The sequence below is a fragment of the Sturnus vulgaris genome, chromosome 3 (genome assembly GCF_052056855.1).
Source record: "Sturnus vulgaris isolate bStuVul1 chromosome 3, bStuVul1.hap1, whole genome shotgun sequence".
Classification (NCBI taxonomy): domain Eukaryota; kingdom Metazoa; phylum Chordata; class Aves; order Passeriformes; family Sturnidae; genus Sturnus; species Sturnus vulgaris.
This window is the reverse complement of record NC_142245.1, coordinates 113,336,404-113,364,348: the sequence shown is the minus strand read 5'-3', so window position 1 is coordinate 113,364,348 and position 27,945 is coordinate 113,336,404. Positions and strand designations below refer to the sequence as shown.

At 46.0% G+C, this 27,945-nt stretch overlaps 1 protein-coding gene across 6 annotated transcripts in view; it reads left to right on the top strand.

The window, feature by feature from the left end:
- The first annotated feature begins 876 nt into the window (after positions 1-876).
- EXTL3 (exostosin like glycosyltransferase 3) overlaps positions 877-27,945 on the top strand; it is a 134,157-nt gene continuing 107,088 nt past the window's right edge. For 2 of the 6 annotated variants that reach the window (XM_088162581.1, XM_088162585.1), the window contains exon 1: positions 20,983-21,354. The gene's annotated coding sequence lies outside the window, so the exon portion shown is untranslated. Of the gene's footprint in view, positions 972-20,982; positions 21,355-21,874; positions 22,380-27,945 lie in introns of those variants that run through there. The other 4 variants (XM_088162582.1, XM_088162584.1, XM_088162583.1 and 1 more) reach the window with 3 other exon arrangements.

Here is a 27,945-nt window from a genome sequence, read left to right as displayed (position 1 = left end):
CCAAGAGCTGATGTGCCCCAACATCTGCCCCTTCCTCTCCAAACCACTGCTTCCCATTTATTTTCCAGAAGTGTTTTAAGACACCTTTTTGGGTTCTGCCTGGGAATGGGCACAGAGAAGGCTCTGGAGAGATCTTAGAGCTTCTTCCAGAGCCTAAAGGGGCTCCAGGAGAGCTGGAGAGGGACTGGGGACAAGGGATGGAGGGACAGGACACAGGGAATGGCTTCCACTGGCAGAGGACAGGGATGGATGGGATATTGGGAAGGAATTCCAGGTTGTGAGGGTGGGGAGGGGCTGGGCTGGAATTCCCAGAGAAGCTGTGGGTGCCCCTGGATCCCTGGAAGTGTCCAAGGCCAGGCTGGATGGGGCTTGGAGCAACCTGGGATAGTGGAAGGTGTCCCTGCCCATGGCAGGGGGGGTAGAATAATGTGATATTTAAGGTCCCTTCTAAAGCAAAACACTCTGGGATTCCAAGTTTTTGCACATACAAAAATAAAAATAAATACGGATATCTGGTATGCATATATTTTATGTGTATATATAAACACACAAATAAAATATATATATACCAGATATTAATAAAATTACATACATATACATGTACATATACGAATATATATTAATATATATAATACATATATAAATATATACACATATATGAATATATATATATATATATATATATATAAATATAAACCACCACGTATACATCCATAGATATATAACGATATACATTTATACACACACCCTATTAGAACCCCAAACCACCCTGTGGGTCTCAGGGTGTCCCCCCCGTCCCTTCCCACCCGAGGGGACCCCACAGGCAGGAGGTGCCAGCAGAGGGCACCGCGCCCCCATTTTTGGGCTCCGCTTCCCAGAATGCAGCGAGTGGGGCCGGGGGCTCCGCACGCCGGGGCTGCGGCCGCGGGGACAGCGCGGAGCTCCGCGGGGCAGAGCGGCCCCTCCGCCAGGTAAGCGCTGCTCCCCGGGACACTTCGGGCCGTAGGGTATTGTTTCATTTCATTTCATGGTACGTTATTTTATTGTATTTATTTTGTGGGGGTTTTTTAAAATTTTATTTTATTGGTTTAGCATTTCTTTTAATTTTCCCCTCTCCATTTAGTTTAATATTTTATTTGTGTTATTTACTTTATAATCTACTATATAGATTATATTTACTATGATCTACTTTATAATCACTCCCCGCCCCATAGGAGGGGTGCCCTGTACTGAACCGGGGAGCAGCACCAGCCCCTCTCGGGATGGGTCCCTCTTGGACGGACTCATCCTCCTCCTCCTCCTCCTCCTCCTCCTCCTCCTCCTCCTCCTCCTCCTCCTCCTTTCCCCTCCCCATCCCGGGCTGGAGATGTCCATGGGGCTGGGACTGGTTGGGTTCTGGGGTTTTTTCCAGCGGGATGAATCCTGGCTGAGCTGGCAGCTGCTTTTTTGAAGAGGGGAGTGGGTTTTTAATGCAGCTCCCCAAAGTTGGGGGAAACTCGTGCCGGTGGCCCTGGGGTGGCAGCGGCTCCTCTCCCGCTGCGCCGGGATGGTGCAACATAAATTAGATTTAATGTGACGGCTGCGATGGAACAGCGGGCGGGGGCTGCTCTGCCCCCGGTGAAAGTTGCGTTCGAGTTTGGTAATTTAGCCCGTGGGGAATGCAATGAAAATTGGAGGCTTTGGAAGGGTGGCACAAGGAGAAATTCCGCAGGGAAGGGGGACGGGAATGGTCAGAGAGGAGGCGAGCGATCGCCGAGAGCAGAGGAATGGTTTGGGCTGCCCTTAAAGAGGCGTCTCGGCAGCGCCGGTGTCGTGGTACCTCTCATCGTTCGGGGTTAACTCCTGTCTGGGATGTGAACCAGGAGAGCACAAGGACTTGGAGAAACCAGGATGCTCTGGTCTCCCTTCGTGTCGTGGATCTCGGGGTGCTCAAGACTCGCCATCATTCTCGAGTTGTGTTTTGAGTTTGCACGAAAGCCCTCAGCCAAAGCAGCACTAAAGAAATGTTTCCTGAGCCAGGGAGGGAAGTTGGAGCCGAGCTAAAGCAAATAAACTTGTATTTCATCATGCTGGGGCTGGGTTTCTTTGTGTTCCGCTCTGCTCTGGGCAGTCTGAGCTCCCTCCAGCCCCGTCCAACCTTCACCCTCAAACGTGCCTCAATGGCCGAGCAAAGAAACTTCTGTTCCTTCGTGCACACCTCGCTCCCCTCGGAGGCTGCTCTGTCCTCTGCCTCCCTCGGGCTTTTCTCTGCGTGTTTCTCGCCTGGGTTGCTGCAGGAAGGGGCTTTGCAGGGTTTCTGCTCCAGGCTGAGATGCTGCAGACGTGGAAAGTGTGAGCATGGCTGACCTGGCAGGGCTGTGCGTCAGCCGGAGCCCTCCCTGCGCTCTGCTCTGCCCAGGGATGTGCCAGCGATGCTCGGCTCGGCAGGGAAAGGATGCTGCAAAGGAGGGAAAACACTTTTTTATCCCTTCTAAAAGCAAAAGGTGCTGAAGTGTTTCTCTGCCCGTCCCCACTGGAGCCCAGCTGTGTCCCAGTGACCATGGGAAAGTGCCTGTGCAAAGCAGGAGCTGAGGGGATTTCAGGGCACATATCATCGTTATGAGACTAAAAATGGTCCCAGAGAAACCTTGGGCAAGAGTTTTCTCCCTGCTGGCAGAGCCTGGGCAGTCCCAGCAATGCAGGGTGAGCACTGTGTGTGTGCAGGAGTGATGAGGAGATGCAGTCAAAGACCAGAGATGGGGAAAATGGGGTATTAGCAGGGAAAAAAAAAAAAATCAAAATCAAATTTTATGTTGTGCTCTTCCAAAAGAAGTAAGAGGGGGATGCAAGCCTGTTGATCCCACAGCAATGGCCTGGGAGAACCTGTGGCTTCTCTGCAGCGATGCCAGCACAGAATCTACTGCTGAGACATCAAATCACTGTAACTCATTAAACGCATTCCATCCTCTCTGGAGAAAACAGATTAAACGTAGGTGCCAATGTCTCAAGGGCGTGTGAAATGCTGTTACATCGGGAGAGAGGGAAGATTTTGACACATTGCACAGGTTCCATCCATTAGTCACAATATTTCCAGCGTGCCACACGTGCACTCACATTTTTGTATAAATGGATGCACGTGAAGCAAATTCAGAGGTGACACGAGGGAATGTGGAGAAATTGAGGTGGGTTTTGCCCTTGCAGGAACCTTTGCTGCCCAAGAGGGACCTCCAGCTTCAGTCCATTTGTGGCTGGTTCTTTTTTTTTTTTTTGATACATTTTTGGCTTCTTTGTACCAGTCTTCCTGCTTTGGAGGGAGGGAGGATGGAAATGTTGCAATTCCCGTTGAAGAGTTTGACATTTTGTAGCAGATAAAGCCAAATACAGACAGTTGCTTTGATTTGGCTCCCTTTTGCTGAGTTTAAGGGAAGGCAGGATGGGATTCAGGCTGGAGGTGGAGAAAGGAGGTGGCACACACATCCCTCATGTCACAGTGTCCCTCTGGTGTTTTTAGCAGACATAAATCTCTGGGAACAGGCTCTTTCCAACTGGTTTTGTGCCCAGAAACTTGAATCAGTCATATCCAGCAAAAATATGAAGGTGAGGGAACATCTGCTCCCATGTCACCAACATCAGTTTTTGTGGCAGCTGTGATTTGGTCACTGGGGATCCCAAAAAGAATTTTGTGACTGTTGGGTGAGTTGGCATTGAAGGTTCACCACTTCTTCCTTCATTTCTTCTATTTCTCTGTCTCCCTCGGGAATGAGGAAAGGGTTTGCAGTCCCATGTCAGCATTTATTTTTATTTTATCTATAGTTGGTCTCTGGTGGGTCCTGGAAGTAGCTGCCTGGAAATGGTCAAGCAGAAGTTTTATGGTTCTGGTAGCTCTTGGTGGCTCTTCAAGTCCTTGAGGACTTGACATCTGCTGACTGCTCCCAGCCAGGGATGGCTCTTTTCCAGATTTTTTGGATTTCTTCCCCAAACATCCCCTGGATTTTCCAGGGAGGAGATACTGGGATGTCCAGGAGCTGCTCTCTGGGCTGTGTGTCACATCCCTGCCCTTTCTGTATTCCCTTGGATTAAAACAGAGAGTTTTCTATGGAATGTGGCCCAGGGATTCTTTTTCCTTCAGAATAAGTCTGAACTTGTCCAATTCAGCTGCAAAACCCTCAGCTGCTTGCACGGGCCACTCTTTAAAAACAAAGGCACTTAAAAAACCTATTATTTTCCCCAAAAAATAGCTTTGGTGGCTGTGACCGTCACTGAGTCACATTCCTGGTGGTTAAACGATGTCTTTGTTCCTATTAGTTAATAAGGCAATTATTTTGTTAGGAAATTAACAGGAAATTGTTAAACTAATTAATTCAATTAATAGGAAATGCTGCCCTTCTCTGGGGCTGCCAGTGGATGATCTCTGTATGAGCCAGTGTAAGCTCCAGATATCAGAGCAGAGGCTTCACTGGGGAGCTGGGGGACACAGTTTGGCCACATGGCTCCATGAGGGGACCATTTGCTGGCCACTGTGGCAAGGGGAGCATCCAGCTCTCAGCAGGAGCTGGCAGCAAAGCCAGGCTCACTTTTGACTCATCTGGCTGGGAGGTGGGAGTGTGTTGTGTCCTGATGCCAAAGGAGGAGAAACTCCTCATTTCTGAAATACAGCAGCAGCAGGAATTGGTGCCAGTGGTGAAGAGGGGCTGGAGGCAGGCAAAAAGGGTGATGAAAATCGTTCATCAGCTCTGATGCATCTCCAGTGTGGCCTTAGGAATGGATCCACCTTCAGATAGTATCAAAATGGTAAAAAAATCTGATATTCCTGGCTGCCTTGAGTGCCACTGCCCTCATGTGCTGTGGTCCTGTCCCAGACTTCCACTGAGCCTTGGCTCTGGCCTTGGTTTGTCAATGTGAGATTTTTTCCAACCAAAAATCAGAAAACTCTGAAAATTTCAAACAAAAGCCCAGGCAATTCTTTCTCTTGCAGCTTTCATTTCACAATTCGCCTTCCTTTCTGGCTGTAATTCCTACTGGGACTTCTGGCTTCCTAGAGAAAGGGTAAAAAAAAAAAAAAAAGAAAAAAAAAGAAAAAAGAAAGCAGGCATTTAATAATAGATCAAAAATGAGATTATACAGTAAGTCAGCCCTCCCCTTCCCAAAATGCAACCAAAGAAATTGCAAAGCACCTTGAAAAAGGGAAGGAAAACAGTGTCGATCAAACCTGATGTTAAGTATGGATGAGGTGTTTATATTTTATTTAATGGCTGTGTGCTATCCTAGAACAGCCACCCTCCCCTGAATTTCTGCTTGTAATTAATTAAACAGCAGAGATGAACTGGAATGGGGAAAATTCAGTGGAACTCCAAACAGGAATGCAGGGGGGCACAGGCTGCATGCTTGGCACAGCTGGTGGTGGCTGTAGCTGGAGGTAGCTCCCAAAATCCTGGAGGTTTAATGAGAGGATCCTTGTTGCCCATCCCTGATGGCTCTGGGCTAGTTGTGACCACGTTTGGTGGAGCAGTGAGGTCACCAAGGGAAGGCAACCCAAGGGGCTTTGTGCCAAATGAGTGGGTGCCAGCAGAAGTGCCATGATGGAGGGAAGAGGTGATTATTAGTCATGGGTAATTAGTCATTACCAGCCATGGGTAATTTCCCCGCCAGCCCTGGGAAGATGGGCAAGCCCCAGCCTGGACCAGAGCTCAGCCAAAGCTTGATGAGACACGACTTCCCTGGAAAGGAGGCTTAGCCCTGGCACTGGGCATCGAGGCTGTCAACCCTGGGCCTGTTCTCATCTGCTCGAAATCCTCTGGCAGTTTCAGGGTTTGGGTTTGGTGGGGCCATTGCCACAGGCCACGTGGGATTGGGCTGGTCTTGGCTGCCTCAGCAGCCTGTGGGGAATGGCTCCTCCTGGATGATCCCAAAGGTGTCCAGAGGCAGCGTGGGTGCTGTGTATGGCAGGTGTGTGGGCTCCAGTGAGCCAGGCTGGGAGGAGCTGCAAGGGGAAGGCTCTGGCTCTTGCACGGTGTCTCCACCAGGACAGCAGAGGATTTTCAGCCTGACCCTCCTGAGGTCCTCTTGGCACCCTTGATGAGTAAAATACCACGAGGAGCACAAGGCAGGGTCCTCTCCCATATTATCCTTGTCCAGCGTGGATAACCCAGCCCGGGTCATGCCATGGGGATGAACCTCCACACAAAACCACGTTGGAGGGGCTTGGAGCAACCTGGTCTAGTGAAAGGCATCTCTGTCCATGGCAAGGGGTTGGAATGAGATGAACTTTTAAGCTCCCTTCCAACACAAGCCACTACATGATTGTATGATTCTACAAAATGCAGCTGTAGATTTTTATTTTTCCTTGCTAAATCACCCACTTGTAAGCACAGAAGGTGTCAGAGCCCCTCTCTGTGAGAAGAAGAGGCTGAGGTGCCACATCCATCACAGCTCTGGTGGTGAAGGCAGGGCAAGAAGAGAACAGGAGCAGCAATCCCGTGCTGGGTCTGGCACATGGGGCTGTCAATGTTCACCAAGGGATGCCAGAGCTCCAGAGGAGGCAGAAGTTGCTGGAAATCACCATTCCCATGTGTGATTAGCATCCTCTAAGGTGGTCATTTATCTTCTTTGTCACCTTCTTGGTCTCAGCTTTCCACTTGTAGAGTTGGAGAAGAATCTGTTTCATTACCTGCTGGGCTGCTGCTCTTCTTGTTTATTCCCCAGAAGATGTGCCAGATGTGAAAGTTTAAATTAGACGTGCCAGGGCTGAAAGTTTAAAAAATAACTAAATCCAGACTTTGGAAACAACCACTTGGAGGTAGAATGAGCCTCAACAAGAAAATGTTTGTCTTCCACCTTTTTCTGAGACTGGCTGGGGCTAAAGTGCAGGGAGAAGACAGGGCAAGGTTTACTTTCTTTTAATTTCAAATATATTCCGAAAGCAGAGCAGTTGGAATTCCCTTTTTTTTTTTCCTTGAAGTTGCTTTGCCAAATTTGGGTGGAGAAAGCCTTGCCTTGGTGGATGTGGGATTGGAGGCAGGAACACATTTATTTTCTTTATGTCCCTATTTTCACCAGTGAGGCCTTAAGGCAAACAGCAAAGCCAGGAGCACTTTTCTCTCTCTCCCTCCCAATCCCTTTTTGCCAGCACCAACAAGATCAGCAGCGAAGATACGCAATTGAGTCAGCAATGCAGATGCCATCAAATGTCTGCTTTATTCCAAGCATGAATCAGAGCAGTGTCAGAGCCTCATATCCTGCATCTCCTGATAAGGCTGCAGTTACCTCTGAGGGAACCAAACACAGTGAAATCCCATTATGCTGCCTCTTGCAAGCACCCATAACTCACTGGGACCAGCAGTGCTTATTTTAATACAACTTCTGCTGTAGCACGTGCAGACTGTTCTTTTTTTAAATCCCACATCCTTGAGCCAAAAGATGTTGTGGGTTTATGAACTGTTTATATGTACATGAATATATAAATATGAGTATTTTCTGGAGCACAAGCTGTTTGTGTTAAGACCACTAAAAGCAGTGTGTGCCACCAGTCCAAGTGCTGGTTGCTCACTCTACATGGATTAACTTAATTTGACTCTCCAATCATGCTTTTACCTCCAAAACCATCTTAATTTCCAGGCTTAAAATCTTTCCCTTTCAGTTTGCTGTGGGAGTCACATGAGGAAGTGAAACCCTTTATCCCCAGAAGTTCTCTGCTTCTCCCTGTAGGACTTTTCCATGCTCAGCTGTGTGACAGCATTTCCTGCTATTGTTCCAGCTTCTGGGACAGCTTCTGACTCTCTCCTCAAGGGATATGTGTGGCCACTGGCTTTTTTGCATCAGTTGCCTCTTTTCTCCTGATTCCAGGGCACCAGCTGTGTCCTGTTCCTGCTGCAGTCTCCATTCTGCACCTGGTCTGAAAAGCCTCAGTGGAATGGAAGGAGGCCTGCAGTAGTGCACTTTATATCCCCTAAAAACAGACACAACAGAGAAATTTTGCTAAAATCTGTCTGTATTGCCCCTAAGGGACATGTGGAGCTGCTTAAAAGACATTTATGCCACTGTGGTGGTGGTGGAGGCAGAGAAGGACAATTTTAACCTCAGATTCCTCCTTTGAGGGGCTTGTTTGTTCCTTGGGGTTTTTCTGCACCAGAGACTACAGAAGTTGAGGGGATAAAAAGCATTTCTGTGGTTTCCCATCTGTAGATTTGAGGGAAAAATTAGATGAAATCCACCACCTTGAACTACATCATAAATCTCACTGCAGAAATATGGAGCCTAGACATTAATAATTAGGAGCTTGCACAATAAAGGACTGGAATATTTCACAAATGACACACCATCTTTCGATCCAGCTGATGCTGTGCAGAGATCTGTGTGAAAGTTCTGTGCAGCCAAGGTGCAGAAGTTTTTGCTTCCATTTTTGCCTCTTGAAGGAGAAGAAAATAGGAAGGAAAAATCAGGTTGCATCCCCAAAGTGCTCACTAAAGCTGAAGTATGGGAGTTTTAAGGTTTCCCTCTATTAGAAAGTGTTTGTATGTGCTGAAAGAAAATGATGCCAATTAATAATTATCCTTTCCCAGCTTCCCACGTCTTGAAATCACTCCAGTTCAGCCAAGCTGCTTCCTATCAAACTTTCACACAAAAAAAGAAAGGATCTGCTGGGCTGTGACTGAACATGAGCAATGTTGCTCCCCAGGGGTCCGTGTCCCTGAGGTTTGAGGGCTGCAGGAAAAGGGCTGTGGGCCGTGAGATGACAAATGGAACTCCACAGTTGCTCGTTCATGCTCCAGCAAAGCTTTGGTTTTGAGTTGTAGATATTTCCCCAGCCACGAGGCTGAAACCTCAGCAGCTCTTATGTGAATATTCTTCACCTTTTTTTTTTTTTTTGTTAATGCAGTTTGAAGTAATTGGAGGGCTGGTGATGTTTTGAACAATTTATCCACCTGGGAAATGATGACCTTGGATTTATTCAATCAAATATTATCAAGATTAAGAGTGAAAATAGCTGAGCTTGTCAGTCACAAGGAATTGTTTTGCAGCCTGGGCTCAAATCCATCACCTGAAACCAGGAGAGTCTGGCAGGATATTCTTCATTCATCAGCAAGAGGCATCACAGCAAGATCATTTAACTGTAATTCATCAATTTATCAGGCTACTCAATTAAGTAGGGGCTGGAGAGAGGATAAAGGGAATGCTTCTGTCTGTTGTAATGAATCTTTGACCACCTGAGGACTTTTCTTACTCCTTGCTCTTTCGTGTTTCATGTTGCCTTGAAGGCCTTGTTAAAAGGAAAACATAACCACAATGGTGGTGAAAAGAGAGGCTTAAAGATTAAAAATGATTCATGAGTTCGAGCTTTTGGGTTCTCACTGACCTGGGCCTGACAACCATAATCTGAAGAAACCCTGGAGAATCTCGGGTGGATCTATGGAAGAAAATGACTGAGGTGAAACTTTGTGCAGCCTGGAGTAAAGGGATGGACCTTTAGGTCCAACCTCTGACTGCTGTGAGGGGTCCTGGCTGGCATCAGCTGCCCTGGGACCTTGGCAGTGTCATTCTGCTGCTGGCTGATGCCAAGAAACTGGGGTTTCTTTATCACTGTGGTATTTTAAACATCTGGACGTTCCCAAGTTCATCCAAATACCGATTTTTTACACCTATATCTTTAGGTTGTTTCACTGCTTGGTATCTTTGCTCAGATCTGTGACACAATAACCAAAACGAGCCCCAATCTCACCCAATCACCCCATATGTTTGTGCCACCCCAACACCTCCTGGACCTGCCAGCCTGCTTGTTTCAGGCAAGCCCTGCCAAAGAGACACCGGGCTGAAGGGTAATGAAGGTTGTGTAAGTTCATGAAAAACAGGCAGTGAGGCACGAGGGATAGCCCAGGTAGTCACAGAGCCTCGGGGAGGGGTGGAGCTCCAGCTGCCTGATACCAGACAAGCCCCAGGAGGGAGGGAGATTTTCCAGCTGTTCCATGAGATCCATCAACAAGAGCCAGAGTTCGGGCCCTTTGCTGCCTTGGCAGAACTCAGGCCTGTGGATGCCCATCTCTGTTTGCAATAAAACTGGTTTTGAGTTTAAATGCCGTGGCAGTTTGGGCAGAAGTAGCCCGGAGTGAGGTGTAGCTGCTCGTCTGCTTTCTGCAGAAAAGGTTTGAGCAAGTCCAAGCACTCCAGGTCAGCAAAGCATTTCCTCCTACCTGGGTTTCTCACACGTCCTGTTGTTTTTCTTTCAACAAAAGCAAGAGAAAGGGAGAAGTCATTTGAATTTAATGCTGAAATGCCTCCAAAAAGATGAAGCAAAAAGAACTGTTAGAAAGAGGGATAGGTGGAGATTAAAAACACTTTCTCTCTCTTGTTGTCCCTTGCACACACATTATACATATACATAGCCTGATCTTATGCTATACAGGAAAATAAATTGTAAAGGACACAATACAAATCAGGCTGAAAGAGGGAAAAAAAAAAAAAAAAAAAGGATGAGTCAGGTCTGCTCTGCTTATCTGAACCGAGGAAGAGCCTGCCTGGTGCTCCTGACAGATTTTTTTCGGGAAAGATAATGCATTGGGTTGATGACAGTTTATGAGATAGACTTGGAGGGCTATGAAAATTGCTGGTAGGTACTTGAATGGCTCTGACTGCACGGAGTGAATTGGAGTTGAGTCGCAACAATTTCCCTAAAGCTGTGCAGATTAACATAAAAATACCAAGGAGGTCCAATCTTTGAATTTTTATCTGCTTCAGCTCGAGAGAGAGTCAAATATAGGGGCATTACAGAAGTGCCATCCATTTGAATCGATTGTCACTGCAGCTTTTGTGGAAAGGCTGCATCTGGGTTTATTGATAACATTGTTGAGGTGCTTAGAAACACAAGTGTGTTGGGTTTATTTTCCCTTTAGTAACTTATTCTTGTTTCTGGCGTTTTGTTAAGATATTTTTTTAGTTCTGATCTCCTCTGGAGATCTCCGCTGAGCTGAGCATTGGTAACAGAGATGCTCTGTGCATCTTTTCTCCAAGAGTTTGCTATAAACCTGAATCTGTTTCAAAGCTTTCTTGTAAATTTTAAGGTAGTTTTATTGCTGGAGGAAAAACTGAGATGAAGAAGAGAATGTAGAAATTGAAATTTACCAACCTTTTAGTGAGGAGGCTTAGTTAGATGCTTTTTTTTTTATTTTTTTGGTTAAACTATATCAGCTGAAATGCAATTTTAGTGCCCAAAACTTGCTGTTGATCTCCATCGTAGCATCACTTCACCCATTTTACTTGCTCTGCTGCTCCTTGCCTGCAGCACGGAGAAGATATAAAATCAGTTCCACATGCTAGAGAAGTAACTTTATATGCGAATTTCAGGTTTGGGGACAAGTGTTTCAGATTGTAGATGTGTCCTGCTGTCGAAGAAACACGAGGGAAATTCCATCTACTGAGGGGGCTGTGTCATTGGGAGCCTTGTGCTCCTCTGGTTTAAAAAATTGCTTTTTAGGAGCTGTGGCAAATGACTTCACCATTTTTTCTTTGTTCTCATTTTTAAAAACAGTTCCTGCACCTAAGGAGGTGGTTGTGAGAATTAGTCATTGGGTTTAGAGCTCTTTGAAGACGGCAAGTGGTGGATAACAGCTCGATGTTTATTAATGCCATGGCTTAATGTGGTGAGAATGTTTCACAGCACAGTTCAGCCGGGATGGGACAGAACCCAGCAGGTTGCAGTGGGCTTTGCTTCAATGCTCTGCCCCCAGCTGTGCCAGCTGTGCCACCCCATTACCTGGCTCAACACACCTGATCCGTGGGCTGCAGCAGGGAGCCTTCCCTCTCCACAATCCCCCAGCAGGTTCTGCTTCCCCTGGCCTCCTGCCACAGCACACGCCAAGTTTAAATCTGGTTCTGTGCTTTTGGCTTCGTTCCTTTGAAACGTTTTCAATTTTCTTGGCTTTCAACCGATCCCAGTGGCATCTTTTTATGATGCACTTTATTCTACTGATTCAAGTGCAATAGCACTTCTAAAGTTCAGTCTATTTTTAATTACAAAAAAAAAAAAAAGGCAGAGCATAGTATTGTTCTGTCACTGGTAGTGGGAGAAAGGGCGGATTTTCCCTCATCTTTAAACTTGATTGAATTTAAATCTCAAAATTCGTAGCGGTTTTAGTGGAACTTTGCTGTAATTGGAAGAGCAAATGATTGTTTACTCTTGGACTCTTGAGAGCCAATACTGGTATTGATGAAACAAAAACATTGCCATGTGTTGGAGGATCTCAGAGAATGAAGATTTGGACAATGTCATCACCTTTTCTGCTTTCCTGTCTGCTGAAGAAGCTGAAGAAAGTTTGTGAGGCTGATACCGAGGCAATGCTTGCTGGGACAGCTCCTGATCTGTAGCAGGGAATGTGCAGAGCTGGATCAAACCCTGCCCACAGCAGCTGGAGTGACTGCCATGTTTATTCTCCACTTTGCCCTTCTCCCTGAGCTCTGTTTGGCTGCACTTGCAGCAGGAAAAGCTTCCTTGCCTGTGGCTGGTAGGACTTCACACTGCTGTGCTGTGTTTCTGCAGTTCCTGTGTGGGCATGGATTTATGGGAAGGGAAATAAGGGATGGGAAGAGGACAGTGGCTGTGTTTGGGTTGTATGAGTGTCCTCTCCTTGACAGGTGGGTTAAAAAAAATGTTTACTGAAGTGGTTTTGGCCACTTTTCATTTTACTTGTGCATCAGCTCTTCCTTTGCATGAGAATAGAAATTCATTTTTGTTTCAAGTTCTGGAAACCTGAAGACATGCTGAATAGGTAGAAGTTTGTTCTATTTATAGGTAGCAGAATGTCTTTGTGCAATAAACCAGTTTGTTTTAATTTAAACTATGCATTCAGCACATTTAGCTTAATTTTATTTAACTACAAGTTTGACATGTCTTTTTCATCGTTTTTTAAATTTGTGACATAAGCTCAAAGTACAATGAAAAAGTCAGACTAGTCATTAAGAAAACTTCATTTACCATTTTCAACATCAAATGTGTTGACTTGCATAGTTTTTAAATTTTTACAGATGCCCAACTGTAAAAATAGGACAGCTTTGCAGTTCAGGCAATTTCATGATTTATGGAGAAATATGCCTTTGTTGTTCTCCACCAGCAAAAATCAGCCTTTCATTAAAGAAAAAAAACAACCAAACTAAAAAAATGCAAAGCAAAAGAGGTTAAATCAATCAGAACTGAAGTATTTTGCTCCTGTTTTGCATCAATAAATCCTGTATTAAAGGTAGAAAAGGCAGGATGGTTGAAGAAGGATTGGCAGGCAAGTTAGCATTAGTGTTCCTCATGGACTGGTCTCAAGCCTGGTGTTAATCAAGGTATTGACTAATGATAGAACAGAAATTAATGGGATTTGGAGGTGTCATCAAAAGAGGAAAACCAGGAGATCCCAGGAGAAGAATGACTGACTTTGGGACCATTTGTCTGTAAGCAAATGTGAGTTCTTGTAATGCAAACTCTGATAGAAAGCTGGGGGTTCTGTGTGGGAACTGGGATGTATTAATCAAGCACAGGATAATTGTGATGTCCTGATGATGAAGATACATTCTGGGATCACATTTGTCAACTGAATTATTCCCACTGGTGACAAGGAAATGTGAATGCCACTGCCACAGGTTTTAGTGAGGCATTGCTTAAAATGCATTCTGCATTTCTTATCCATAGGAGAAAGATTGATTGATTGAGCTGGAAATGGTGCAGTGGAGGGCATCTGCTAGAAATGATCTGGAGAACAAAGAATCAGGATCCCAAAATGATGAAATAAACTTGGATGGTGAGGTGGTGACAAAAAAAAGGCAGAGAAAAATTAGATTCCTTCTCTATAAATACACTGGTGTAAATACCAGAGAGAGAGAAGAGTTCTTTAAGTTAAATGACAATTCTGGCACAAGAACAAAAGGCTCTGAAAAAGTTTAGGCTGGAAAAAAGCAGAATAGCTTCAGAGCAAGGGAGGTGCTTGAAGAACCTTCTAATGGGAATTGTGTAAAGGGCTAAAAACCTGATTGCTGTGAAGATGGAGCCTGATAACTGTATTAATGGGATTATACAATGTGGTTGGCTTCAGTATTAAGGGATCAGACTCTGGATTTCCAGTCCTGCGCTTTTGCAAATGCACTTAAGAATCCTGTAGGTATGAAAAAAAAAAAAAATGGAAAGTTTACATTTTAAGAAATATTTTCTGATTCAGAATATTCTGATTCAGCTTGGAGTGGGTTTCACTGTTTCAAGTGCACTAATAACTGAACGGGGTGAACTGTGGAAAGGAGGAAATACCTTCTGAGCTGGGAAAAAGCAGCAGCTGTCACCTGCTTCCTTATTTTAGCAATCGGTTTTGGTGGCTGGCCTGTGCTACTTAGATATCAAATTTTTAAAATTTAAAGCCTTTTGTATAGTAAAGTTAGGCCTTGAAATAGATTGTGCTCAAAACACTGACATTTATTGTTATTTATCATTGTAAGGTGCTTTTTAAAAAATCTGCAGCACTTAAGGCACACTGGTGTTTATTATTGATCCCGTTTTTCCCACCTACAAATAGTCCCCAGATTTCTGCTTGCTTTACTAAAATCCCAATAAATAAGACCAGGAGCCTTTTTGTCACAAGGCCATGGTTATTTTATCAAAGACAAGTGCCAGGCTGTTTTATCGTGGTGTAACTTTAATTTCATGGGCACTTTGTGCTCAAGATTTCCATATTTTTTATGTTCTGATTCAGCCTCAGTTCTCCAGCCTTGGCTGGCACTGAGAGCTGAGTCTTCCCCATCCTCTGTCTTTAAGCAGGAATATTCTGCTTGGAGGTCTCCATGATTCCAGAGGGTCAGTGGAAATATGGGATGCCTGTGGTTACAGGAGAACTTCAGATGCACTTTTGGACATGGCTGTAGGATGTCAGAGCTCTCTTCACTCAGCAGCAGCGTCTCTATTCAGCCTGGGGGCTTGACCCTGACTATCTCCCATCTCCAGCGTGTTCTCCTGCTTCCCACGTGTGCTTCTTATTCACTTTATTCACTTTATTCAGGATGCAAATGGCAGATGGTTTTTCTTTTTTTTGGTTTCAAGGTCTTCTCACTGGAGCCTTTCAGCCATTCAGCCTCTCAAACTAGTTTGCTTAATTACCTCAACTTTTTGAAACTGAAAACCTTGCAGACCTGCTTTTATTTTGCTTAAACTGAGTCAATTTGTGGAAAATAGGCTTGAATTGAGTGATCACAAGCAGCTTTTATTACAGCATCCTCACTATTTGCCAAAAGTCTCGTGCAGAATCGTTTGCTCAGTGCCTATTTTGTTCTGAGGTCTGTTGGCTCTTACATCCTGGACTTACAGGGCCCCACTGTTGGTATTTATTCTTCCTTCTATATCTGGAATTTAAGACTCCCTTATCAGCCAGTTCCTTGGAGTATTTCTCTTTCTCTCTAGCCATTTTTAAAAGCTCTCTGCACACATCCAAACCCAACGGTGGGGTCTCCAGTGGACCTCTAGCACAATCCCAGCAGACAGCCTTTTACAGCCTTTTCCCAAAGTGACTCTAATCCAGAACGATCTTTTTATGCCTGCTATCGCTTTGGATTTTTAGCAAACACAGATGATTCACTCAGCTCACAGAAAGAACCGTGGAACAATGTCCCAAAAGATTATTTAAATGGAGTTTTGGGAGTGGATTTGGGGTGACCATGAGTAGTGTGTAGGCTCAAGGTCTGACTTTGGTGTGAGGCTTTGAGGGTGGGGTGTTTTCCCCAGCCACCTACAGACGTGTTTGCCAGCTGCCTTTACTACAGGATGATGATAATTTCTAACAGATTGTTTTCCTGACAAGGAAGAATTATCCTTGGTTTACATAGTGGGAGCTGAACCTGGGGAGAAATGGAACAGCTGGCTTAAATACACAGGTCTGTGTGAACAGAGTCTGTGCTCCCCCAGTCATTTCAAGCACTCTCAGCAATCTGGCAGCTTGTCAAGGCCCCTCAAATTGTGTGGACTCGAGGGTGAGCTGAAGTGCTGGAGCATCACAGCCTCGAGTCTGGTAGCCTGGTGCAACAAAGCACACACTGAAAACGATGCTTTTGTACTTTACCCAACTGCTTGGTTTGCAGTCACTTTTAATTTAAGTTTAGACAGTGCTGAGTACTTAATTTAAAAAAAAAAAAAAAGTGCTTTTGGTAGACAAGAGTATAATGCCCTAGCTATGCCACAGTTACCATATGTAGGTGTTTGGGGATTATGTTATAGACAAGCAAAACAATTGTTTCTTTTTAACTTCTGTTTAAATATAGTTCAAATGATGGAATATTTAGTAGAGCAGAATAAGCTGATGCCTGCCAGCTTTTTCATACCAGTGGTTACCAGATGTGTCTGTATTTAGAACATCTGTTGCAGGGTGGAGTTTGGGGCTAGTCTAGGTATTTGGATGTGTCTTCTTCCTTGGGTATCTCTGGTAAACTTCAAAGTATCTGTGCTGAGATGAAGGGGAAGCATGGTTAGCTGTAATACTCCAGGAATTCAAGGGAATTTTCCAGAAATGCAGGGGAAGGAGCCTTGAAGAGAGAGGCAGGGCTGGTATTTTGTGCTGTTGCTCAGCCATTGCCAAGACCCAGTCAGGGTTTTGCTTGGCTGTCACCAGGCTGGGCTGCTGCTTCCTGCTTTGGATTCCATCTTTCCTAACAGTCCGTGGAATTTCCAGGAGTATTACAATATGGAAGTTTCTTAATAGGATTTTAAAAATTCTTTCTGTAGATAAGTTCTATTTAGATATGTTTTAGATCATTTCTTTTGATGCTGGATTGGTGTAGAATTACTGTGAGCAAGGGGAGGGAAACCTGCTCTACCTTTACTCTCTCCCACTACATCCAGCTCCACCAAAGCCAGGAGTGACCCATCACACTGAAATTAATTTTTGGTCATTCTGGGGATAGGGAAAAACATATTTTCATCAACAAACTACTTGTGAAAAAGACTCACCTAGTACTGGTAACAACCTCTGCTTGACAGTGATCTGGGACATACTGGGAAGGAGGGAAAGCTACAGGTGTCAGTGTCCATCCAGTATCTCATGGTTTATTTGTCACCACCATCTTCATCTCTCAGAAGTTAAATCATTGTTGCTGAAATAGGAAAATATGCGTTTTAGAAAGCTTCTGGTGAAGAAAAGAACTCAGAGTGGTTATGAATGGTTTTACAAACAAAGCATTGTGGTAATGAGGTTGGAACAAGATGATTTTTAAGGTCCCTTCCAACCATACCACTATGTGATTCGGTGAAAATACAGTCATTTAATTAATTTATCTAGAATTCAAGCATGCGGCAGTGCAATTCCACATACTCAGAGTGTGATCCATAATATTCCACCCCAAACAAAAGCTTCTACTCCATTTCTTGCCCAATGATTTTTCTTTTACAAAGCCAGGTAAAATAAAATAAAACCAGTAACTGTACCCTCAATAACAAGGGAACAGGTATTTCTTTTCCTCATCCCATTTAAGCACCAGGCAGTGTCCTCCAGCATCTTGCCAAAAGCTTCCACTACTTTTATAAGCTTATTTTCTTTTGCTGTCAGGAGCTGGTTCCTCTGTGCAGGATGCTGACAGTTCATTGTGCTTGCTCTTTGGATCCCAGATCCAAAGCAGAATCAGGATTTGGGAGGGAAGGGTCTGTGTGTCCATTCCTGTGCTGACTTTTCCTTTCCTGCTCCTGCCAGGAGATAACTGCTCCTGGGTGTTTTATTTCATGTTCCAGCCCTTGCCATGTTTTAATGGCCAGCGGTGGGGTGTATTGTTACAATACTCCTCGTGCCCATGGAGTCTTCAAAGGGCTTTATTTAACTGCACTGAGATGCCTTTACCTACCACTGAAATGCAGCTACTTAAGCTGCAAAGCCTGGCAGCTGCTCCAACAGCAGGAGCACGACCAGGCCACTGCTTTTATGTCATAAAGTTAGGGAAGAAAAAAAATTTCCATATCCATTTAAAAAAACTGCAGGGAAAATGTAAATTGTCAGAATATAATTACCTAAACTGGAGTTTGGCCAGCATTCCAGATTAACATTTCCTCTCGTGAAGCCGTGGGATACCTGATGGCCAAAAGCAGTCGGAGTCTCAGCAGGATTAAAAACTGAGCTTTGCTGTGTAGTTGTTCCATAGTGGCTGAGAGATGTAGATAATCTATTTAGCACCTACAGCACCCTGGGGCTAAAAAGTGGCTGAATCCTATGAAATCCGATAGGAGTGTCTGAGGTTAAGAGTGTGGTCTGAAAACATTCCATGGAACTTGTAAAATCCACAGATGGTCCGACCTTGGTACCGTCTCCTGTGCAAGGGAGGAGAAAGAGATTAAAAAAGATGTACCAAAAGGATTGCAGCAGGGAAAAGATGGAAGCTCAGAGTCCTCCCCGCCATCGTTGTTCCATGTTTTTTTCTGAGGTTTATTTCAGGTCATGGAAGTGTGCCATGGAAATGTGCATTAGCTGGCTCTGAAACTCCTTAATACCTGCTTGCAGTGACTCAGTGTAATTTAGAGCAGATTGGAGACACCAGGTTGCAAGACATGCTCAGGAGGAAGTGGAATGAGGAAGTGGGAATGTGGTGCAGGTAAGGAAAACAAGGGAAGTGGGGACCATTTATGTGGAGAGGACACAAAGGTGTGATGGCATTCACTGTGTTCAGCTGCAGCTGCCAAGCATAAAGTAATAAATAAAGGGAGGTTCCCAGCCTGAAATGATACAGAGGTGCCTAAAGAAGTCGTTGGGTGAGCAGAATCCCACTTTGGTTTGAGTTGGAAGGAATCTTAAAACTCCTCCATGGGCAGGGACACCTTCCACTGTCCCAGGTTGCTCCAAGCCCCATCTCCAACCTGGCCTTGGAAACTTCCAGAGATCCACGGGCAGCCACAGCTTCTCTGGGAATTCTATTCCAGGGCCTCATGACCCTCACAGGGAAGAATTTCTTCCTAAAGGTTGATCAGAGGGCCAAGATCTAAACTGTTGGCTGCTTTTTAGGTGGCTTTGCTTTATGTTTCCCTACAGCAGGATTAGTGTTTTTAGTCCTCCACCCTGTCAGCTTCAATTCAAGGTCACCACGGAGTTTCCAAGTCTCTAACAGGACTGGCAGTGTGAATTGTGTCTGTTCCTTTGGGAAAACAGGTTTGGAAGCTGATAGGAGTCAAAGGCTTTTTCTTGCCAGGAAAGCGTCGAGCAACTTTATCGGCAACTTATTTTCTTGTTTAAATAATTATTAATGATAGTTTCTAGACCCTGCCATGTAGGGTTCATTTCTGATGTGGAAATTTTACATGTATATGAGAAATAAAAGCCCAGATGGTAGAAAAAGTGGGAAATTAGGGTATTTGAATACAGTAATTTTTCTTTTGGGATAAGTAGAAGGCAGTGGAGCACTGGATTTTTCACTTGGTAAAAGGGAAGCTAAAAACTCCCCTTTAAAACCAATTCCCGTTGGAGGAAGAAGGGGAAACACACAGAGAAAGAGATTAAATCCAAACGTGTCTTTGTCAATATAATCTATAATAGCCTTGACAGCACTTCCTGAAAGGGAGACTTGCCAGACTGGCTGCTGATCCTGACAGCTTCTTTTCTTTTGGGAGCTGGGAGAAGAATTGTTCTCCTGAGCTGTCCCTGAAGTGCACATTCTGCACTGGTGTTTCTTCCTCAGTGAGGACCTGAAGGGAATGATTGTCTCCCTGTTTTCTCCTGCAGAGCTCCAAGTAGATCAGGGTGGAATACAAAACCCCGAGCCCTAGCACAGTGGGAACAGATGTGTGTGGTAGGACAACGTGGGTGTGTTCAGCGATTCGAATGTTAATTTAGTCTTTATACTGTGCTATAGTCATAGTCTTTTAAAAATTTTTGTTCTGATAAAATGTAAAAAGTATTGTTTCTCTGAGCCTTTGAACCTGCAGTACCTATTCGTGCCCTTCCGTACAGCGCGTTCCCCGCGGTGAGATTGGATTTTGTATTCCTTATCAAAGGGCAGACCTGTGCCCCTGCCTCACCCCTCGCGGGTTTTTCATCTCAGAATAAAAGTTTAGTTTCTCCTTGCATTCTTTACACATGTGTAAATGACTGTTAAAAAGTGCAGAGTGATGGAAAAGTGGTTATTTCGCCGTTTTGAAGTGCTCATGTTTTATTAAATCTGAGATTCCTGGGAGCTTTTCGGCCAGAAACACACCACCCTCTTTGCTCCTGGAGATAAACCTCCATTTCTTCCTGTGAAAAACTCTCTAATTCCCCCAAAGCTGTTATATTGTGTGTTTTGGTGTGGAATTTGATTGCCATAGATACAAATACCTTTCATGGAGCTCTTAATATATAAAATTAGAAGGCATAAACTGAGGACTGGACCTGTGGGACATGGTTTTGTTGTGAGAACATGCTGGCATTGTTACTTGCCTTTCCCCTCCACTTTTATTTCTCCATTGCTTTTTCCCCCCTCTTTTGCTTCAGTTACCATCTGTTGCATGCTATGTTTGGTACTAGTCGCTGATTTCTACGTGGCTCCTCTGACTTCACAGCATTTAAGCACTGATGCTGCTCACACCAACCCTCCAGCTTGGATCTGGATGTTATTTTGTAACAAACTCCAAACCATAAAGCTATTTTAATATCTGCTGATATTAAAATACACAATACAGTTGTTTTTCTAACCCCTTTTGCCAAAAGGCACCTGGACGTCTCCCAGGGGGTCAGTGGCAACCATTGTGTCCACATCACTACAGGGCTGAGGCATGAAGGGGCTCCATGGGGGCATCCTCATGAGGTTCTTGGAGGATACACAGACTGAGCTCCAGGGAGACACTGACAGGGTTTTAGGGAGACACACAGGGCTACTTGCCGACAGGGCCGGGCTGCGGCTGCCCCCGTCGAGGCAGCATCGGACACTGACAACATGGCGGCTCCGCCATGAGGGGAGCGGAGGGTGTGAGGGACGGGGGGCGCCCGCCTGTCTTTTAGGCGGGAAAACGCGCCCGGGCGCGGCGCGCGTGCGCAGTGGCGAGAGCCGAGCCGGGGGAAGCTTCGGCTGTTCCCGGCAGGTTCCGGAGGCGAGAGTCTCGCTGCTCCCCGCCCTCAACCCTTCGGGTATCTCCGCCCCCGCTTCGCCTATCTCCGCCCCCGCTTCGGCTATCGCCGCCTCTCTTCGTTAAGTTCCGCCGCCACTTCGGCAACTTCCGCCGGTTCGGTCGGAAATGGCCGAAGACGTGCGAGACCCAGCGGTTTAAGGGGAGAAGACCGGCCGGCTTCTCGGAATAAACCAACTGTGTCCGGCCCGTGGGGGGGGAGCAGGGGAGGGCGGACGGAGCGGGAAGACGAGGCAGCGGTTATGGCTCCCCCCCCAGCCACTCGCGGCTCCGCCGGGAGGGCGAAGTGAGGGCGCCGAGAGGTAGGAGCGGACCGTACCACGCACGGGGAGAGAGGGAGGAGGGTGGGAGAGCGGTAACACCCCCCCGGAACCACCCCCCCGCGGCAACCCGTGGGGCCGGGTAAGGCGGGAATGGTACAGTCCGGGGGAAGCCCCCTGGAGCGGCGGCGTGGGGGGGGGGGGTGGGCTCGGCTGGGGCGTCCCTGAGGGCAGGAGGGGGACGCGCAGTCCCTGAGGGCCGGGGGAGCTCTGAGCTGGCGTCCCTTAAGGCTGAGGGAGCCGTGAGCGGGGGTCCTTCAGGGCTGGGGGAATCTGATGGGGGTCCCTTAAGGCTGGGGGGGCTGCTGCGAGAGGGATCCCTCAGGGCTGGGGAGAGCTGTGAGCGGGGATCCCTCAGGGCGGGGGGGCTGTGAGCGAGGATCCCTCAGGGCTGGGGGCACGCTGGGGAGAGGTTCCTGAGTGCTGGGGGGTCTGTGAGGGGGGTCCCTCAGAAATGGGGGTTTGTGAGGGGGTCACAGCTCAGGGCTGGGGGCTCGGTGCGGGAGCTCCCTCAGGGCTGGGGCTTCCTTCAGGGCTGGTGAGGCTGTGAAGGGACTCCCTCGTCACCTCACAGCGTGAGAAACATTGTGGGCATGTCGCACTGCAATGGGGGACCTCCACAAGGCTGGGAGAGCCCCTCAGGGCTGGTGGGCTGTGAGTGAGTCCCTCACAGCATGAGGGGCACTGTAGGGGTATGACAGAGTGAGGGACACTGTGGAGGGGACCCTCATGGTGGTGCCCAGGTGCTGCTGACAGGCTCCAGCCTTCCTGCCTCTCCTCTCTCCTGCATCCAGCAAGGATCCTGAGACCTCCTTGTCCTGCCTGTGGATCCCCAGCTTTTCAGGGACCATCACGTCCACGTCCACCCATTTCTCTCACTCTGAGGCAGTGCCTGAGTTGTGGTCCCTGTGGTTCTTGCTGAGGTTCTGCCTTCTGAGGTGGTGAGGACAGCAAGGACGAGGCTGCCCTCACTCTGGGCTTCTTAGCGTGGCTGGTATTGCACTCCTGTGAGTTATTTGCTAATTATTGCTGTGAGTTATTTGCTGAGATTCGTGTTATTCTCTTTTCCCAGCTGTTTTCCCCACATGAGGTCTCTTCCTGCTCAAGAAACATCGGGGTCTTTACCAAAAATTTTACCTGTGTGGCGATAATAATAACTTAATGCCGACAGGCTAATGCCCCGTTACCGTCCAAACCCAAACAATCTGGAGCCTGAAGGGGCTGGAAATTGTTCAGGGGGTACTAAGGATTCAGAGAGATGCTGAGAAGCACTTTAGATAAGCTGTTCTGTTGCTGTGTGCACGTTAAAATCCAAACATTGACCAGTTTCTGACCTCTTGTTGCTTTTGCGTGAGTCTGATAGATCGAGTGTGTTGATACTGTGATATGATAACTTGCCTTTAAAGTGCCTGGGTTTCTTGTGCTCATGTGTGTAAAGAAGATTAAGTAACTTTGTTTCCTTAGAGGAGTGTCACATGCAGGTGATTATCTTAGATATTTCTGTTCTCATGGAGAAATCTATGATATCCGAGATAGTAACATCTTGGAACGTGGGTTGGCGGGGTTTATCAAGTACTGAGTAATCTTCAACTCCTTTCTATGCAGAAATAGCATCAGAAATGAACCACAGTCTGATTATGTGATGATGGGGAGAGAGATTCATCTCCCCCTGACAAATCCCTTAACTTCACGTACCATCTGAGAGCCCAGTTGTTATCATGCAGTGTTATCTCTACCCACTCAGGCCTTTGGGATGCCTCTGCTTTTCCATTTCTCGTTCCAGAAATGGGAGTTTGCATGGGTTCAGCTCGGTGTTCAGGGATTCTGGAGCTGGGGTAATTGCCTGCTTTCATTGAGTAAATTTTTCCACCAGCTCAGCTGTGGTACAGACAGTTCTTGAACTTCTTGATGCTGTGTTGCAGAAAGGAAGTCCAGAGCAGTTTTCTGGAATTCTCTGATTTTTCAAGTGGGGACTGTTGGCTCTCATGTTTGTTTACACGTGATGATGAGTTTTGGCAGTTGCCAAGTCAGAGCAAAAGCAGCAAATGCTGGGAACAAGTAAAATCTGATTGTTGAATTGCCTTCACTTAGGGTCTCAATCGGAGGGTTGTTTGTGTGCCGTTCAGATGGGCTGGGAAAGATCATCATCACCATTATCATCATCATCATCTTCCCTTGAATATTTGTGGATCTCTGGGACTATTTAGCTGATGAGTTGAATGTTAGTGATGCATTCCCAAGCTTTGTTTGCTTATGGGGATCCAGAGCCCTTCCTGAGCTTGCTTCCCATGACTATTAATTCTTGAAATGTCATGACACCTTTGGCTTAAGCTTTTAGTTTGTCTCTCTCCTTCTGGCCATGTATATTTTGTGTGTGTTAGTTGTTTTGTTTTGTTTGTGTGTTGTTTTTTCCTTGCAGTCTCTGTTGTCTGATTTTTTTTTCTCCTCACTCTTTGACTCCTATCACCTCTCCCAGTTGCCTTGCCTGTTTTCCCAGGGCATTCCTCGTGCTGCCCACAGTAATGTTTTCAGCAGGCTGGGAATTGCAGCTAACCACAGATGTTACCTGTTTGATGCCAAGATCACGGCAGCCCTTTGTGAATTGGTTCCTGGTCCAGAGACAATTTTTCTGCTCTGGAGACCCCACAGAAGCAGTGAACTGGAAGGGACCATCACCAGAGATTTTCCCTGCAATCTGTGCTAAATACGTTCATTTTTTGAGAAGGAGCAAACTGTGAACATATTGAAGCAGCTCCTAACTCTGGGATTTTAACTCAGGGTGGAATATTTGGTGTTACTCCTCATGAGTGAAACCCAGAGCGGGATTCCTATGTTTTCACCACCCAAAAAGCAAAGTATTGGTGGTTTTTGTTTGTTTTCATGTGAAAAAGACAAGTGTAACTCACAGGCTTGTTTGGATATACCACTCTATACCGAAAAGACAAAAAAAAATCTCTGCTGCTGTGTGGCTTGGCAGTGGGGAAAGCATTTCCATGGGATTTGGGGGGATGCAGCTGGGGCCTCCATTTGTCTCCCACCACCCGTGCTGACACAGGCTGTGCTTGCTGGGCTAAAACCAGCACGAGTAATGAGCTGCAGTTGTGGGGCTGCAAAAAATCCTCAAAAGCAGAATTTTCTTCTCGGAGAACACTTGAAAGTGCTGTTTACTGGGGCTTGTCGTGGTTGAGTTTGGCTCTGGCTGCTCAGCACATGCAAATCGTGCTGGTGGATGCTGCCTGAGAAGAGGTGCAAAGCCAGTTTGAGGTTTTGGGGTTTGTTTAGGAAGGATAAAGACAGAAGCATGTGCAGCTCCGTGGCTTGCAGCTCATCGATCCCCGGGCTGCCTGGGCGTAGGAAGCCTCGAGCGCTGGCCCACCAGGTAAATTGATGTTATTACAGCTCTTGCAGGGCCAGTTTTGAAGTGCAAATTGAAATCCCGTTGCTGTGAAGTCATTGCTGTTTGTTAATTGATGCCTGTTACCGGCAAGAGCAGTTTAGAGGTCTGACTAATCCATCTCGGATGAAAGAGGGCAGGTTTAGGTTAGATTTTAGGAAAAGAATTCTTTGCTGGGAGGGTGGGGAGGCCCTGGCACAGGTTGCCCAGAGAAGCTGTGGTTGCTCCTGGATCCCTGGAAGTGTCCAAGGCCAGGTTGGATGGGGCTTGGAGCAACCTGGGATAGTGGAAAACTGTCCCTGCCCATGGCAGGGGGTGGGATGGGATGAGCTTTAAGGTCCCTCCCAGCCCAAACCATTCTGGGATTTGATGATCTGTCCCTGCTAATTGGTGGTAAATGGATAATGGTTTCTCAGGGCTATGTTGACATAACCAATAACACTACAAAGTGATCTGTTCCTCAAGGGTAAAATCGAGTGAAATACAGAAAATTGAGACTTATTAATCAATCAAAACAATCCTGTAGGTTTTTTTTGGGTGGGACAGAACCCTAAACCTCCAAACCAGCAGTTAATCTGTAGCCACTAATAAGGACTATTTTAAAGCACATATTCTTAATGAGTGTCAGAATTTCTGCTCTTGCACTCAGCTTCTTAAATGATTGGAATCTCGTTGCCTGGAGTCGGGGTTTGTGTTTTCTCTGCTATCCTCTGCCCTCCCCTTTCCCTGTGAATTTTGGTGCATTAAGGAAATGTAGCACTTTTCTAATGCAAATGCCTGCCTGAGAGTGGTATCAGAATATGGGATTAACCCACGGATCCTAAGAAATACTTCCAAGTTTCTTCTAATAGAAAATGTCAAGAACATTTCCCAATGCAGAAGTAACATTTTTATTCCCCTACTTTGCACAGTGCCCAGCTGCTTGGTCTTTTACCTGTCTTATATCATAAAATGCTTTCTTTTATGGTTCAAAATACTTCCAGGTATCTTCTCATCTGACTTTAGTCTTAGGGACAGTGACAGTGCAGGTAGCCTGAGGTTTGTTTTCTTTCCTGTTGTGTTTTGGTACTAGCATTTCCTGAAATGTGGATTCCAAAATTTGCCTCTGGATGAGCTGTTTTCCTGTTCAGTGTCACAAAGTCATCTCAAATCTGTGCCCGAATATTTGGCATCGATGGATTCATCTGGAAGTGAGTTCTATTTGTTTAAAGGCCACAGTGCCAGAGAGCAGGAAATGCATTTCTCTGCCCATGCCTTGCCTTCCTCAGGGAACACTTCTTGACAGCTTGGGTACTTTGTAAATCCAGACAAAGAGGTGACGAATTCAAGTTTGGACACTTAATGTGCAAATTGGCTTCTCTGCTCATTAAAAACAATACAATTAAAAACCATCCAACCTCCTCCATTATGTTATCCCATCAATACATCTCCATTTCCAACGTGAAGAGAAGCTTTCCTTTTCCCCATCCCATATTCCCCACCTTCTGGGCCAGGTTTTGATGGAACTGAGCATGTCACAGAATGTGGGAAAAGCTTCTTTATCTTTCCTACCCGTGATCCAGTGCCTGTGCATCGTGCACAAGGCAGGAGCACATGGGGCTGCGATTCGTACACGTCTTTTAGTGCTTCTATTACGGGCATGAGGAAGTCATTATGCTGCAGGTCTGCTCTGTGTAGGCACTTAGTGGGAAGTGATGTGTTCTGGATCGTGTTGGTGTGGAGTGGAGGATATGCTGGGGAGTGCTGCTGACATGCAGATGATGCCTGGAAAAGGTTGGCGTGGAAGCGTTGGAGCTTGTGACAAGAAGAAGCTGCCAAACAAGTGGGGAGCCTCGGAGTTGAGAGCAGAGCCTAAATATATAAAGCAATGCTGTGAGCCTCTTTGTAAGGGGTCTGGAACGTCTAAGCAGAGCAATCCTGAATTCCCTACCCGAGCCTTTCTGTCTGCAGGCAGACTTGTGAGGGTCTGCAAGTAAAACAGGTCATAAACCTTTTATCAAAGTGCAGTAGTGACATCAAAGCTGTGATGTGTGACCAGCAGGTGGGCAGACAGTATGATCTTGTCTTCCTTATTTAGAGGTAATTTGTTGGCCATGTGATACAGGAGCCCAGACTCCCAGAAATGCATTGTACATCTAATAATACATGTCAGGGAATAGGTTAGCATCGTTCTCAGAGAATTAATAAAGATAGCACTTTCGTAGCAAATAGGAAGGGAAAAAACCAACCCGTGCATTGTTTAGCTGAGATATTTCTTTCCTTAGGCATGTCTCCTGGGAAGACCTTGGTGCTTGTAAATGAATCTGCCGCCTACCTTGTGTACCTTCATTTTAATGTGGGGATTGAGGAGGAGCCAGCTATCGGAAAAGCAGCCAGAGATGGATGCCTTGGAAAGGTGCCACTAATTACTGTGGCATCTAACAATTAGCTATTAAGCCTTTCCTTGCAAAGTTCTCAACGGGTGCGTCCCGAAACAAAAACAAGGACCTGGAGAAAGGGGAGAGCTGCTCTTGTAGGGTGGTTGTTAAAAGCAGGAGGTGGAGCTGATTCTGACGTGGTTCCCTTCCAGAGCAGGCCAGATCTGATGGACCCAGAAACATTTTGGTTTTTTTGCTGCTGGGTTCTGTCACAGTCTGCAAACTTCTTACACTCCTTACCTTTAAAAGAGGTTTGAGGCTGTCATTCTTCACAGGGAAAGCTGTAAATCAGTAACATCTGCAAAGTGTCATTGTTGATGTTAATCTGAGAATTTTAAACAAAAAATCAAGATGTAATAAAAAAAAGATTCAAAGAAATCTTGCAGTTGGTTTCTTGCATTTGCCTCCAGGGTCTTCTGACTCTGTTTTTACTTTGTGGCAATGATGAATAGCACCAAGCCTTTTGCCAGTGTCTCAAGGGTGTAGTTAGTTAGGAATAACGATTGAGCTGGAGCTGGCAGATATCTCCAGGTTTTTGTACACAAGCTGATCTCCCCCCGTCCCTCAGGGATCAGACCTGCTCCTTCTCTGGAGATGACTTTTACATTGTTGGGACAATGATGATTTTGATTAGAAAGGCCGAGCTGCAGAATTATTTCTCCCTTGTCAAACGAGATGTTGGGGGCGATGTTTTTGCACGTGCTGAGTATTTCACTGAGCTTGTGTTTCAGGTGACATTGCTCAGGTGGCAATGCCACGAGC